Here is a 14,850-nt window from a genome sequence, read left to right on the forward strand (position 1 = left end):
AAATCTAAATCTTCTTTTCCAGAGAGCTCCAGCACAGCAGCCATTCTCATAGGCTGCCAGCACGGTCTCAAATCTTTCTGTCTGCCACCAGTACCATACCACGGGGGGTGAGGGAGAGGTCTGTCCTGGGTGCAGCCCATAAGGGGGTGCTCTGAGGGCCGGCATCTTCTTCCTGCAGCAACAGCGTTCACAATTCACTGCTCTTACTGCCATTGGGCTTTCATCTGTTCTATTGGGGCCGCTGGCTGCAAATCATGGCGTGGGGCTGGGGCTGCTGCCTCCACGACCACCTCTTCATCCCCTTCAAGAGGGGGCATGTCCTTATAGAGGTCAGGGACCTCCCATTCGCCCTGCTCCTCCACCATGTGCTGCTGCTCCACCTCCGCCACCACCTGTGCCTCCACCTCCACCTCTACCACCTGGACCTGGTCCTCCACATCCGAGACCTCTACCACATCCTCAGGTGGCAGACTTTCCTCGGAGGCAGAGTAGCCTTCCACCTCCTGTTTTGCCTGTGCCTCTGCCACTGCCTCCCTGGATGCCTGTAGGCACATGTCCTGCACCACCTCCTGGGCTATGCCCTCAGCAGCATGCTGTGCGCGACCTGTGTGCAGTAAGAATATGAAGTCAGGGTTACCATAGCGTGCATTGGTTGCATACTACATACACAGTTACCTATCAACCCCCCCACCCAACCCAGTGAGACTAAGTGGGAGACAGGTCAGGCCAGTGTGTGAACACATATGTAAACTACTTTCTGTGTACAGTTACACTGGTATACATCTAAACAAGAGGCGGCCGGCTTATGCAGGTGACACTGAATGGCCTTGATGTATATGTTGACACAGTGGACTGACCGGTATCTCATCACCCACATTTTGGGTGGCAATAGGTTGCATACCAGAACAGCTGCCAAGGAAGAACACATTCACAAGAAGGTGAGCTTTGAGAGGTAGCAGACATGATATGACATAGGATAGAGGGTGACAGGTGCAACTATGAAGCACACATTATTCTTAGAATCGGATAGTGTTTTTCTGAACCCCTTCTCTGAAATGAACTGCATTGTCAAGGAGGTATACCTGAACAAGGGATATATGCCTCCACAACAGAAGGCCTGACATTGGTCTGGAGCTATGAAGGTGACCTCCAGATCAACATGTGGCCGGCAGCTTCTGAGGCGTATATCTCTTGTTCAGGTATGCCTCCTTGACAATACAGTTCATTGCAGAGAAGGGGTTGAGAGAATGAGCACTCAGTATGCTACAGTATGCTCAGTATACTGATATCAACGGCAGAGATATTCATTGATGTGACAATTACCTCCCGTTCCTCCATTATAGCTTTTTAGCATCTGATAGTCACCTCCACGTTTCAAGGTTTCTGGTATGTCTTACATGGCAGCTGCCATACCTGTGCTACTGACTGTGTTGGGGGGGGGGGGAGGCTGCCACTTACGTCCAGCTCTGAGGCAGTGTCTGGTGTGCCGGATGAGGGCTGGATTTTCCCAGTGGACCCTGCGCCACCTGCGCCTCAGGGACTCGAGGTAGGTAAGTTGGATGCTTCGGTATAGCGCATGTGGAGCGCGTGGCGCAGGGGTTGTGGGTTCAAACCCCGCGCTGCTTCTTGTGACCCTGGGCAAGTCACTTAAGCCTCCATAGCCCCAGGTACATTAGCTATATTGTGAGCCCACCGGGACAGATAGGGAAAATGCTTGAGTACCTGATTGTAAAACCGCTTAGATAACCTTGATAGGCGGTATATAAAATCCTAATAAAACTTGAAACACACCATAATGCCTGCAAGAAAGATATGGGGGAGAATAGGGTCAGGTGACAGTCCTTTTCAAACATATGCAGGGTTATGAGGGCACTGAGCACATCACATCTGTCATGTATATTCTGATGAGGTAGGGACATATCCAGAAATGAAACATCTGCCTGCCAAGATATTGTTATCCTTCTTTATCTATCTATCTATCTATGTTTCCTTTATGGAACACAGAATAAGCAAGCAGTTCCTTGAAAGATGGGTGTGGGAGCAATAGGTGACAGGTTTAGAGACCAGGACACACTGGCTACATAGGTACTGGGGGGTTCTCACCTATGCAGGGTGTCATGTATTCTGGACCAGGCCCTCATGGCGAAATTGCGGGGTGGTCTTCTGCCATTGTGGCCAAACACCCATGCCTCATACTGGAGGAAGAGCTCCACGAGGGACTCGGTCTCCCCTAGGGAGTAGTTTGGCTCCCTTCTTTCCACCATCACACCCGCACGCACTCACACAAGCTCTCACACACACACACACTCACACACCCTCTCCCACACTTACCCTGGTGGCCACATACTCTTCCTAACACGCCCTTCCTCACTACACGATCTCTCACTCCCACAATCACTTACACTGTCTCCTGTCTGTCTCCCTTACAATCTCTCTCACTTGCTCTCACACACACACTCACAGAAATACTCTCCAAACACTCAATCCCACTCAGTAATCAATATAAACTAACCTATCCTCCACCAAACTCCTACCACTCTCCTAACTCCTCACACAATGCCTACTACACAAGGGTCGCACTTCCATGTGGTGGTTTATATATGGGCATGCAGGACATTATTGGGGACAGTGTGACATCAGTAGGACATGTGCCAGGACAACTAATAGATAAAGAGCGCTATACGACTAGCAAGTCGTCCAGCGGATCGCGGTGAAGATAGTTGTACGTCTTGTTTGGGCGATTGACATTTTGGTAGGTAAAGTTGGATGCTTCGGTATAGCGCATGTGGACATGTTTCTGTTGGACATCTTTCGTGCCGATAATCGATTGAATTGGACATCTTTCCATTATCGACACATTTCCCTGGACATCTTATGCCGCCGACGCATAGAGCTTTTATACGACCTATTGATTATACCCCTCTAATTGTTCCATACACAGTGATTGGGTGGTGGGTTTGGCTATAGGAGCTCTGGCTCTTGGCTGGATTACACATTTCTGAGTGTATGCAAATGTCACTATGAATATTAAGTAACTGTAACATTCCAATTTAAATACACTGTTGGAGATCCTTTTTCCTTTTAATGTTCATACTCTCCTGCTGCCACACACCACCATTCCCCCTCCCCCCCCGCAGTGGGAGAGATGCCCAATCTTTCCCACTGCCAATAAACACCCCCCAACCCCCCTTGGCAGTGGGAGCGATGTCCACGCTCTCTTGCCATCACGCAACCCCCCCCCCCCGCCCTCTCTCCCTTACCTTGGTTAGATAGCTGGCCAGGATACCTACTCCCTCCGGCCAGCTGGCCCACCTCTTCAAAATGGCAGACCTTCTCCTCCCCAGTGCATCCTATGGGAGGGGCCTTAAACAGCCTGTGCCAATCAGAGCCTTAGGCCCCTCCCTGGATGAAACGGGAATGGCCTAAGGCTCTGATTAGCCCAGGTTGTTTAAGGCCCCTCCTATGGGTGGGGCCATAGGCATCTGCGCCAATCAGTCTTACGTTCTTCTCCGGTGCATCCGGGGTGGAGCCTAAGGCTCTGAATGGCCTAGACACATAAGGCCTCACCCATAGGAGGGGCCTTAAACAACTTGGGTCAATCAGAGCTTCAGGCCCCTCCGCAGTGCATCCCAGGATGCACTGGGGAGGAGAAGGCCTGCCATTTTGAAGAGGCAGGCCAGCTGGCTGGAGGGATTAAGCATCCCTTCGGCCAGCCATCTAACCAAAGTAAGGGAGAGGGCAGGGTTCATCAGAGGCATGAAGTAGTGTATTGCATGGTTGTGGGAGAGCGTCGGCATCTCTCCCACCGATAAGAGGTATTGGGAGAGTTTCTTGGTAGCGGGAAAGTGTAGGCATCTCTCCTGCTGCCAAGGGGGGTTGGGGTGTGTTTCTTAGCAGCGGGAGAGATTAGGCATCTCTCCCACTGCGGGGGGAGGAGTGGTGTGTGGTGGCAGGAGAGCATGGGCATCTCTCCTGCCATGGACGGGTGTTGGGGGTATGTTTCTTGTTGGCAGGAGAGATTGGGCATCTCTCCTGCTGCTGGGGGTTGTTGGCGGTGGGGTGTTAGTTTGTGGTGGGAGTAGTGGGCATCTCTCCCGTTATTTGGTGGAGGATTACTTGTTTTGGTGGCTCAATTTTTTGTGTTTATTAGGGAGCGGCACAGAGCCAGGCAGGAATGCGAAAAGCTTGCACCTGCCTTATGCACTTCTCTGCCGCAAGAGATGAGGAAGAAGCCATCCAGCGTGGGAGGGGCAGGAGCATGGAAAGCTCCTGCCGATACAGCGCTGGACTGCTAGAATTAAAAAAAGGTATGTGTGTGTGTGTTATATTTGCTCCATAAGATGCACCTACATTTCCACCCACTTTTTTTTTTTTTTTGGGGGGGGGGGGGAATACATCTTATGGAGTGAAAATTGCGGTAAGTATTCTTGCCAATTAATATTTCCAAATGAATAAAATATCACTGCCAGTGGCTTAGTAATGTGGGGCAGGGGAGTGGTCTGCCCCAGGTGCTATCTTGCTTAGGGCACTGGCCCCCCACTTCCTCTCCACCCTCCTTTTCCAATCTTTCCCCTGCCATGCGTGCCCATTCCCTTGTACCTTTTTAACTTTGGTGCAAGCAGCCAACTTACTGCCTGCGTCGGCGTTCTCTCTGATGTCATTTTCGGAACCTGCACCAGGAAGTGATGTCAGAGAGAGTACCGAAGCCAATGTAGGCAGTAAGTTGGTGGCTAAAAGGTACGGGGAAGGGGCGTGTACGCACAGCAGGGGGGTGAGGCGCCATGGTCCCAGGGACCGCCCACCTTTGCTACGCCACTGGTCATTGCTTATTTGTAAGTGGGTCTCTGCCAGAGCCTCTAAATCAGGGGTCCCCAAAGTCCCTCCTTGAGGGTCGAATCCAGTCGGGTTTTAAGGATTTCCCCAATGAATATGCATTGAAAGCAGTGCATGCACATAGATCTCATGCATATTCATTGGGGAAATCCTGAAAACCCGACTGGATTCGGCCCTCAAGGAGGAACTTTGGGGACTCCTGCTCTAAACGTACTTCAGTAGCATAATTAAGGGCCCCTTTTATCAAGTTGTGCTAGAGGTTTTTAGCATGAGCCGGTGCAGTAAATGCTCTGATGCTCATAGAATTTCTATAAGCATCAGAACACTTACCTCACTAGCCAATACTAAAAGCATCTAGCACAGCTTGATAAAGTGCGTGGGATGAACACAGAGGATCTAGAATCAGAAAACAATATTAAACATTGAATTAAGGCCAGTATCGGGCAGACTTGCACGGTCTGTGTCTGTATATGGCCGTTTGGGGGAGGATGGGCTAGAGAGGGCGTCAATGGCTGGGAGGGTGTAGATGGGCTGGAGTAGGTTTTGACAGAGATTTCAGCAGTTGGAACCCAAGCACAGTACCAGGTAGAGCTTTGGATTCTTGCCCAGAAATAGCTAAGAAGAAAAAATGTAAAAAATTTAAATTGAATCATGTTGGGCAGACTGGATGGACCATTCAGGTCTTTATCTGCCATCATCTACTATGTTACTATGTTTAACTACTTCTGAAGTTTATGGGGACGGGCAAAGACAGACGAGATTACTTGCAGGGACAGGTTTGATTTCTCTACTCTAAATTTGGGTTGATAAGCTCCTTAGGAATTAGTCTCTCTATAGAGTCATGACAACAGCTGGCACTCCGATTGTGGTATGAAATCAGCCACTGTAAAAGTACTTTGGCCTTTAGTTTCAATTATTAGCCGCATTTCGAGAGTTATGATCTTAAGTTGGCCTGTCTTTTCCAGGTTTCACTTTCCTTTTCTCATCATGCAGACTTCAGTCCCCGGCCCTCGTGGCCTGGAAGTTGAGAGCATAGAATTCTAGACCTTGAATCTGCCTTAGGGTATCGCCAGAATCTTGCTTGCTTCCAGGAATGAATCCACTAATAAATATTATTCTTTTATATCTAATTACTGCCTAAAACAGGATGCCCAACATTACAGCTGGTTTAGTCAGACAATACTGAAGAATTTTGTTTGGTGCCTAGAACCCAAATCTACACTCCTAGGCCCAATTTTATTCTGTTCCAGACTGCACCTTCACAACTAGTTTGTATATAGTTTTCAGGTTGAATGATTCCAATGTCTTGATGTTTTGAGTCCCTATTGTCCTAGCATTGTTTATTTTCAGTGAGACTAATAGCTAGAGATTCCCAGTTGTGAGAATACTATTGGCCTGCTTGTCTTCGGAGAAAGCAATATTACTCACCAGTAGCAAGTGTTCTTCGAGGACAGCAGGCCAAGTATTCTCTTATACCATCTCACCTCCCCTAAGAATTGCATTCCTTCAGCTTTATTATTTTACTGAGAAACCTGAACTTATGCATCAGGGATGAAGATACCCATAGTTGAGTTGCTATTTAGAAGTTTCTTCATGCTGTTTATGCTGGGCAGCATCTGTACTGGGCTCTGTCAGATGATGACACCAAAATATGTGAACACCTGGTCTGCTGACCTCAGAGAACATCTGCAATGGGTTACTTCGTTATTTCTTTGGAAAGGGAGAATTTCTAGAGGCCATGGAAATTCCCAAAACATCTGTATAAGGAGGGATGTCATCACAGAGGTGTGATGAGTTCCTCCAACATAATGAGGAATATTTGAACTCTCCAGTTCTGTTTTGGGAGACAGTCAAAGCAATGTTAAAGAGGTACTTATTTACTTTCACTGCTAGGAAAATCAATGACCTCAAGGCTGCTTCAATTTAAATGGCACGTGTGTAAGGCACTGGCAAGAAAGAATAGCCCTCTAGTGCATCAAAGAGCCAAGAAATCCTGGTGGGTTTCCTGGAGCATCACCACAGCTGCTTTAGGGTTGCTCCTAGTCCACACATAATCCATTAGATGCAATAAAGAACAACCATTAAAAACCAGCAGACTTACGGATGGCCCAGACAGCTTTGAACACTTTAGTGCATCAAAGAGCTAGGAAAATCTTTATGCACATGTTGATTATTTTGCTAAGGAGATAAAATATAAGCATCTTGGAAGTGGATGGCTGAATATTTAAAGTTGTATTGACAGTGGCATAAATTGAGGTGGGTCTGAGTGGGCACAGGCCCCCCCCCCTTCTTTGCTCAGGTCCTCCCAAGACAAGTCAGCAATGGCTGCCTTTCTCCCTTCTCTCCCACATCTCAAACCAGCATTTGCCCCCTCACCTATCCACAGCCTGGAAATTCCCCCTTGCTCTAAACCTTCCCCTTTCAGGTGTACCTTATCACCTTTGTAGGCAGGGGGCAGCAATTCACATTCACTGCCTCTGTCAGCCTCACAGGCTTTCCTCTGCTGCACCAAACCCTTACTGATGTCACTTCCTACTGTCTCTTTGTGGGACGCAGCAGAGGGAAGCCTGTGGGTGCTGGCACAAGTAGTGGAAGCACACTGCCACTGCCCGGGAGTTGAGGTATACTGGAGGGAGCTGCAGGGCCGTGAGGAGGTGGCAACAGCAGCAGCAAATACCAGATCCAGGGGCAGAAGGAGAGATGGCAAGATGCTGGATAAAGTGTATGGTGGGGTTTTGGGAATGCCCACACAACATAGTATGTAGGTCTGGCTATGCTACTGGTTATTGAACCAAAAGATAGGTTTAAAGATATTCTGATAGTTCCCCTAAACAGTCATGTAGTGTTGAGGATTAATGGGAAAAAAAAATCAGTGACTGCTGTTAAGGAAGGCATGCTTGGTGGGGAAGCAATATATTGTGAATAGTAGGAGCAATATGGATCCCCATCATATTGGAGAAACCACTTCCATGAGCTGATGGAAAAAATGGACTCTAAAAGAGTTGTGGCCCAAAGGAGAATTTTCCTTTAGGAGGACTATTTTGCATTGTTGCTTGTTGTAACACACAGAATAAGGACTGGGAGAAAAATTTCCTTCTCATAGTCCTTTACCTATCAGGTGATACTACTGAGGTTGCTCCGTTGCTGCAGGGCTGAGTGAGGGTTGGAGAGAACGAATCAAGTGTAGGTCTGTTTTCATTGGAGGGACAAGTGATACTACAACTCAGCTTGAAAGAGTCTAATTAGCCATTTCAAGTGGTGAGGTTGGTGTGTAAGCAGTCTGGTATGCAAAATGGAGTCTTTGAACCAGACGAGATGAAAGTCCCACTCCACTGAATTCAAGGAAGGAAACGGGAAAGGAAGGGTATGGCAAATATTTTTTTAAAATTGTTTGGTAACAGTGGTACTAGTTTCCTTCATTGGGTTTGTTAAATGTTATTGCACTGTAATGTTCTAGTTGAACCTGTGTATGGCCAATGAATAGAATTTGACCAAAAATAAAAAATTAGTAAGAATAGTTATGTCACATAAAAAAAAAAAAAAAAAAAACCCATAAAAACTATTATAAATCTCACTAGCTTAGTGAGCAGAGACATACTGTATATGAAAAGAACCAGTGGTATAAAAATATCCCCTATGCTCTTGGTCAGCTTTCAGCATGTGTTTTAGTTGCTAAGCACTACTAGGATTTCAGATTGTTGCTTAGCAGTTCTATTTTGTTGTGTTTGTTCACTTATTGCATAAGTGATGATGCTTAGTCAAACATAGCAGGTTGCTGAGATTTTTTTTTTTCTATTTATTTCTAGGGAGCTAAAAATATTGTAAAACTGCTTTAGAAGACAGTACAACTTAAGACCTCTGTAAAACTTCACTGTCACTATGGGAGACTGCACAGTTATGTGACAGACTGTACTAAAGTCATATCAGCATCACACTCTACTTTTTTCAGTAAATTATGTATTGTATTTTAAAAGGCAAGTGAAGGTCCATTTTACGTAGAGCAGAGATTGGAACATTCATTTCCAGTGTTATTTTAGAAAAGATTCTGCTGACACAGAGGCTTTTTTTTGTTTTCAGATTTTATTTATTTGTGTGAAATATAACAATTAGAACTGATAGCATATATACTGATACATCTATGTGCCATATACAATCCTACTTTACAGCATAAACACAGAAAACCACCCCTTCCTATCTTCCCCAAACATACACTTAACCCCTAGTCCACGCATCAGGAACTACCGTATATATAATAGATCAAGGATGATGAATAGGACTGTCTTCCAAGGTTGCCGTCAGTGGTGCCCATATCTTTACACATTACCTTCATTCCTTCTGGTTTCTAGTCTCATACCTGTATGTTAATGCCACAGTATTTTATCAAAATTGCACATTTAGCAAATTTGCTGTTTTCCAGGATTTCAGAATAGGTTGCAGGGCAATCGCAGACTTGTAGTAGTTTAAGCCTATCATCATTTGTGGATTCAGAACCTTGATTAAACAATACCCCTCTATTTGTCAAAGGAACATGGAATTTTTGATATCTGCTGTACAGTACCTAGCCAAAAGCCATTAACTACTGTGCATTCAAAAAACACATGCTCAGAAGTTCCCTATGCTAAATCACATGACCAACAGCAAGCGGTTGGTTTAACGGGGTTGAATCTTCCAGCTTGACTGGCGTCCATAGCGCTTGGTGGCCTAAGAAGTACAAAGTCTGCAGTAAAGATGCAGATCTTAAGCAGCAAAGTCTAGCATACCACTGACATTGCCAATCTCCTGGTTAACGCTTTCTGTTATCCATATATGCTGGAGGTCTAGCAGTGTGGCAGCAATTTTTATGGACTTAAGTACTTTAAACAAGATGAAGGGAGGCATGTATTGAACGTGATAAGGGATCTGAGCTTTCAGTTCCAAATGTAAAATCATTTTTACTTTAAAGAGAAATAGCCTTATATGAAGGTATTTTTGGGCTCAGCATTTGTCTTTTGAGTACATACATGCCCTTAATATGTAATGATAGATTTTACAGTATTTCTCCTTCCTGGCCAGGCAAAAGGGGCGTTAGCGAATGCAATTCACTACCCTGCCGCTACTCCGGGCGTCTTCTCTCCATTAGGCCGCCCAAGCGGAAACAGGAAGTTTTCACTGAGGGCAGGCCGCAATGGAGAGAAGACGCAAGGAGTGGTGGTAGAAGTGGATCGCTAAATAACTACCGCCACTGGCAACAAGTTGTAACATCAAAATAAAGGTATATTGCAGGAGAGGAGAGATGGACTTGGGGGAGTTTGTGGACTGGAGGAGAGATGGGGAGAAGATGAATGGGAGAAATGAACTTGGTGGAGGGGGGAAGATGGATGGTGGAGGGGGGAGATGGATTTGGGGGAGGGATATAAGAAATAATGGACCTAAAAACAGGAGAGGGAGAGAGATGGTGGAAAATGCGATTTAGGGAGGGAAGGAACAGAAAGGGAGAGAAGTTGGACACAAGGGATGGTATGTGGGGGGGGATAGAGATACTGGATAGGAAGGTAATTAGAAAGAGAAAGCTGGTGGGGAAGGAGGGAGAGATGCTGCATGAAAGAGTAGTTGAGAAAAGCAGAGATGGTGGATCTGAGTATGGTGGGGGTCCATTGTTGCAGCTATGGGAATAGAGGCAGAAAAAAGAAAAGATGCCAGACCTCCAGGGGAGGGAAGGGAAATGGAAGGGGAGGACAGAAATGGAAGATGGATGGTTACCACAGAGAAAGAAGAAAACAACAAATGGGCAAGAGACCCTGGCAAGCAAGTTATCAGAAGATGTTTGTTATAGAGCCTGGGACCAACGTAATTGGAAAAATGATCAGACAACAAAAGATAAAAAAAATAATTTAATTTTCTGTTTTGTGATTACAATGTGTCAGATTTGAAATTTGTATTCTGCCAGAGCTGGTATTAGACCGCGAACGTGAGCTAGGATTTAACAGAGAGAAGAAAAGTCTTTTTTGTTTGTTTATTTTGTTTACACCACAGGACTAGTATGGGTAGGAGAGGGCAAGGGGGGGGGGTGAAGAGGCTATAAAATAAACTCACCAGGATGTTTGGGGAAAAAACCCAATTGGGCAGGAAAATCGAATCGAAAAATCGATTCAATAGGCTTAATCAAATCGAATCGAAATATTTTTCCTGAATCGGGCAGCGCTACTCTACAGTCATACTCTTTGAAGACTAGTACCTCATGTCAGACGATTGGAGTGGTGTATGTGATCCAGTGCCCCTGTGGATTTCTGTATGTGGGGCAGACATCGGTCTTGTCTTACCACAAAACGGATGGATGAACCTTTGGTTGCACATTGCACTAAATTTAAACATGATTTTTTTTTCTCTGAGATGTTGTGTGCTGGAATATTGTCCAAAACCTGTCAAGAGAGGTGATTGGCGACGGTTGCTCCGTCAAAGGGAGCAACAATGGATCTTTCAGTTGCAAACTGGATCCGGGAAAGTTGAGTACCCAAGTGGAATGGACTGCTTTCTTTTGAGTTTTTTGGTCTCTCTGGTTTGTTTTAAAACTTACCGGTGTTTATCTTTTGGACGTCCTTTTGAGTTGTTTATTGGCTGCGAAGTGATGGAGGCGTGGTCAGAATTTCCTACCTTTTACTGATTTGCTAAAGTCCTTGTGGGTGGGGCTTTCTCAGTGTTTTTATTCAGCAGACGCTGACAGTCTGTATCCCCGGCGCCATTATGCAGTGATCGCACTAGCAGTGATTATCTCTGAATGTGGCTGTTGCAAGACTCCTAACGCAGCTTTGGCGAAACATGGACACCTTTCTTAGTTCTGCTATCCTGCATGTGCATTTTTGTTTGGGGGATCCTGGTACGAGAGGCATGAAATGACGAGTAGCTAAGTATCTGCTTTTTGATTTTGCATGTGCCTTGTTAGAGCTGAGCCTACTGGTGACTATTAAACCTTCTCTGCAATCTCCAAGAAGTTTTGAATTTTTATCTCCATGATTGGGAGTGGCTATCACTGATACACTGTTTAAAGAACTTGTTTGGGATTTAATTTATGTTAGTGGAGCCTTTTTTGTAAGTGGAGTTTTTTTAAGCCCATGAAACTGAACTGATGCTTTTTCTCCACTTTTCTTCTTTTTCTTTTCTTTGCTCCTCTGTTTTTGAATCTGTCTCCCTTGTTGGGTGTGTGGTGTACGATTGCGGTGGTTTGGCTCCTGTATTAGTGAGTGATTGTTGTGTAAGACTGAAGGGAGTTGTAGGGGGTTCTATATATTTATTTATAGAGTATGAGCTTTTGTTACTTGGTGATTTCACATACTCTTTCCCATTAATTTGATAATTGAAATCACCCATTAATAAATGTTACCCATTTCTCCAGCTTTCCTAATCTCTGAAAACATTTCTTCATCTGTCTGCTCATTTTGTCCTGGGGACAGTAGTATAACCCTACCTTTATATTCCTTCCCTTCACACATGGAATTTCTATCCATAAGGATTTCACACTGCTATCTATGTCAAGCAGAATGTTTATTTTATTTGATTCAATTCCCTCTTTAACATGTAGCGCAACCCCCCTTCCAATTTGATCTACTCTATTCTTGCGATATAATTTGTACCCAGGTAACATAGTATCCCATTGATTGTCCTCCTTCCACCAGGTCTCTGAGATGCCTATTATATCTATCTCATCATTCAGTGTTATATACTCTAACTCTCCTATTTTATTTTTTAGACAGGGAAAATTTGAGTCTTTTACTCTGCCTTCCTCTTAAACCCTCCTGGCTTTCTTTCACCATTATTGGAACCTCTCTACCAGGACTCCCTAAATAACCTGTTTCAATAGTATCCACCAAGGATACCTCACACTATACGCTCCTGGGTGATTGTCGGCTTTCCCCCACATCTCAGTTTAAAAGCTGTTTGGCCACCTTAAGATCATCACTTACAATTACACCCAAGTCCAGCTCTTCCGTCTTGCACATAAGTTCTTCACCCCCTAAACTATACCGTTCCCTCTGGTTTTTGCAGCTCAAGTGCACGGCCTTGCGTTTCTTGGCATTAAATTTTAGCTGCCAAATTTCAGACCATTCTCCCCTCAGCTGTCTCTTTTCTGAGCTGAAGAGCCCTAACCGTCTCATTAAATCATGTTTGTCTACATGTTCCACAATTTTATTTTTTATAATTGTTTCTACCATTTTGCCCAGCACTGAAGTGAGGCTTACCAGTCTGTAATTTCCCGAATCTTCCCTGCAAAGTGGCATTTAATAAAATAAGATAACACTCTTTTCAGCTACAGTAGCAAAATAACACTCAGAATTTAGAAAGTTGGTTGGGCTGAGAACTTTTCAGCACACCCTCGTATATGGCCCCAGGATGCCCACCTCGCAAAAAATTAGAACCCTATCAGCATTCTTTTCAAGCAGTGGGCAATCCTGATGAAGTTGCATAAGCCAGGCAAGGTGTTCCCTTCCTAGCATCATTAACCTTGGAGGGGGAGGGGTGCATAAGAATACAAGAAAATCCATGCTTAATCAGTAAAGATCCATTAAGCCCAGCATCTTATCTGTCAGTGAGCTATAAATGACAAGTACATGGGAAAAGGAATAAATCACACTTTGGTATCTAAGTAATTTCCAGGGATAACAATGGCTCTCCCAAGTCTACCTCTCTAATAATTTTTTATAGACTTTTCTCCAGGTTATTTGTCCAAACCTATTCTGAACACCTGCTATGCTAGTTGCCTTGACAAAATCCTCAGGCAACAGATTCCACAATTTAATTATGTATTGTGTGGGGAAAAAACACTCTGTACAATTTGTTTTCAGCCTGCTGGATATTAGTTTCATGGAATGGCCTCTTGCTTTATTGTTGTTTGAAAGGTTAAACAACTATTCCCTATTTAATGTTTCTACCCACTCATGATTTTATAAACTTCTACTTTAACCCCTCTCAGTTGTCTTTTCTCCAAGCTGAAAAGCTCTAATCTATTCAGCTTTTTATTATACTGGAGGTGTTCCATATGAGTTCCCCAGCCTGTAGCAGATGCATCTGTCATGATAGAGACATGTGGCTGTGAAAGAAAGGCTAGAGGGAACCACCCACCAATGAACCAATCTTGAAGCCCTCTGACAGACAAACCATTGTGTCCATAGTTTGACGGATAGAAATCCAACGGCGTTTGAACTCCATTTGCACCCCCTGCATACACAGATGAGCAAATGGAACCACAAATCTACAAGCAGCCATGCGACTCAACAGTATTATCTACTTTGCTGAAGTGTGAACCCTGTCTAATAGAACGCTTGCAAATCTATTATCTTTTGTGCTTTTTGCAGTGGGAAGGTGGATACATGAATTTACAGTATTAAACACTGCTTCAATATAGTGAAGTCATTTAGTTTTAGTTAAAATGGATATTTTGTAATTCAACATGAAACCTAAGCCTTTACCACCAGATGGAGTGTTTTCTCTAAAGTACATTAAACCCGAAAAAACTGTTATAAGAACATAAGAATAGCCTTACTGGGTCAGACCAATGGTCCATCAAGCCCAGTAGCCTGTTCTCACGGAGGCCAATCCAGGTCACTAGTACCTGACCAAAACTCCAGGTGTAGCAATATTCCATGATACCGATCCAGGGCAAGCAGTAGCTTCCCGCTTGTCTTTCTCAATGGCAGACTAAAGACTTTGTAGAAACTCTTCATCAGGAATAAAGGCTGAAGGGAAGGACTTTAAACTGGGTGTGTCTCTTTTTGAAAAGGTATCATTCACCTTCTTTATTTATGATATATAGGAAGGTAAAGATACATGTTCTTCAAGTTCAAATATATCATCCAATCATACTTTATAAGGGGCAAGATTGTGCCTGAATTTTCTCTTTACAGACATTTAAATTGCACTGATCCAAAATTTTTTTGCAAGTCCCCTGTCTATTTCAAAATGAGAAAGTACTCTGAATAGAATTATTTGTTTCTTTCCATAATAGGTTATTTCTTCTATGGAACTGTCCGCTAAAAGTTTTTTGAT

The sequence above is a fragment of the Geotrypetes seraphini genome, chromosome 1 (assembly GCF_902459505.1).
Source record: "Geotrypetes seraphini chromosome 1, aGeoSer1.1, whole genome shotgun sequence".
In the NCBI taxonomy this organism is placed as follows: Eukaryota; Metazoa; Chordata; class Amphibia; order Gymnophiona; family Dermophiidae; genus Geotrypetes; species Geotrypetes seraphini.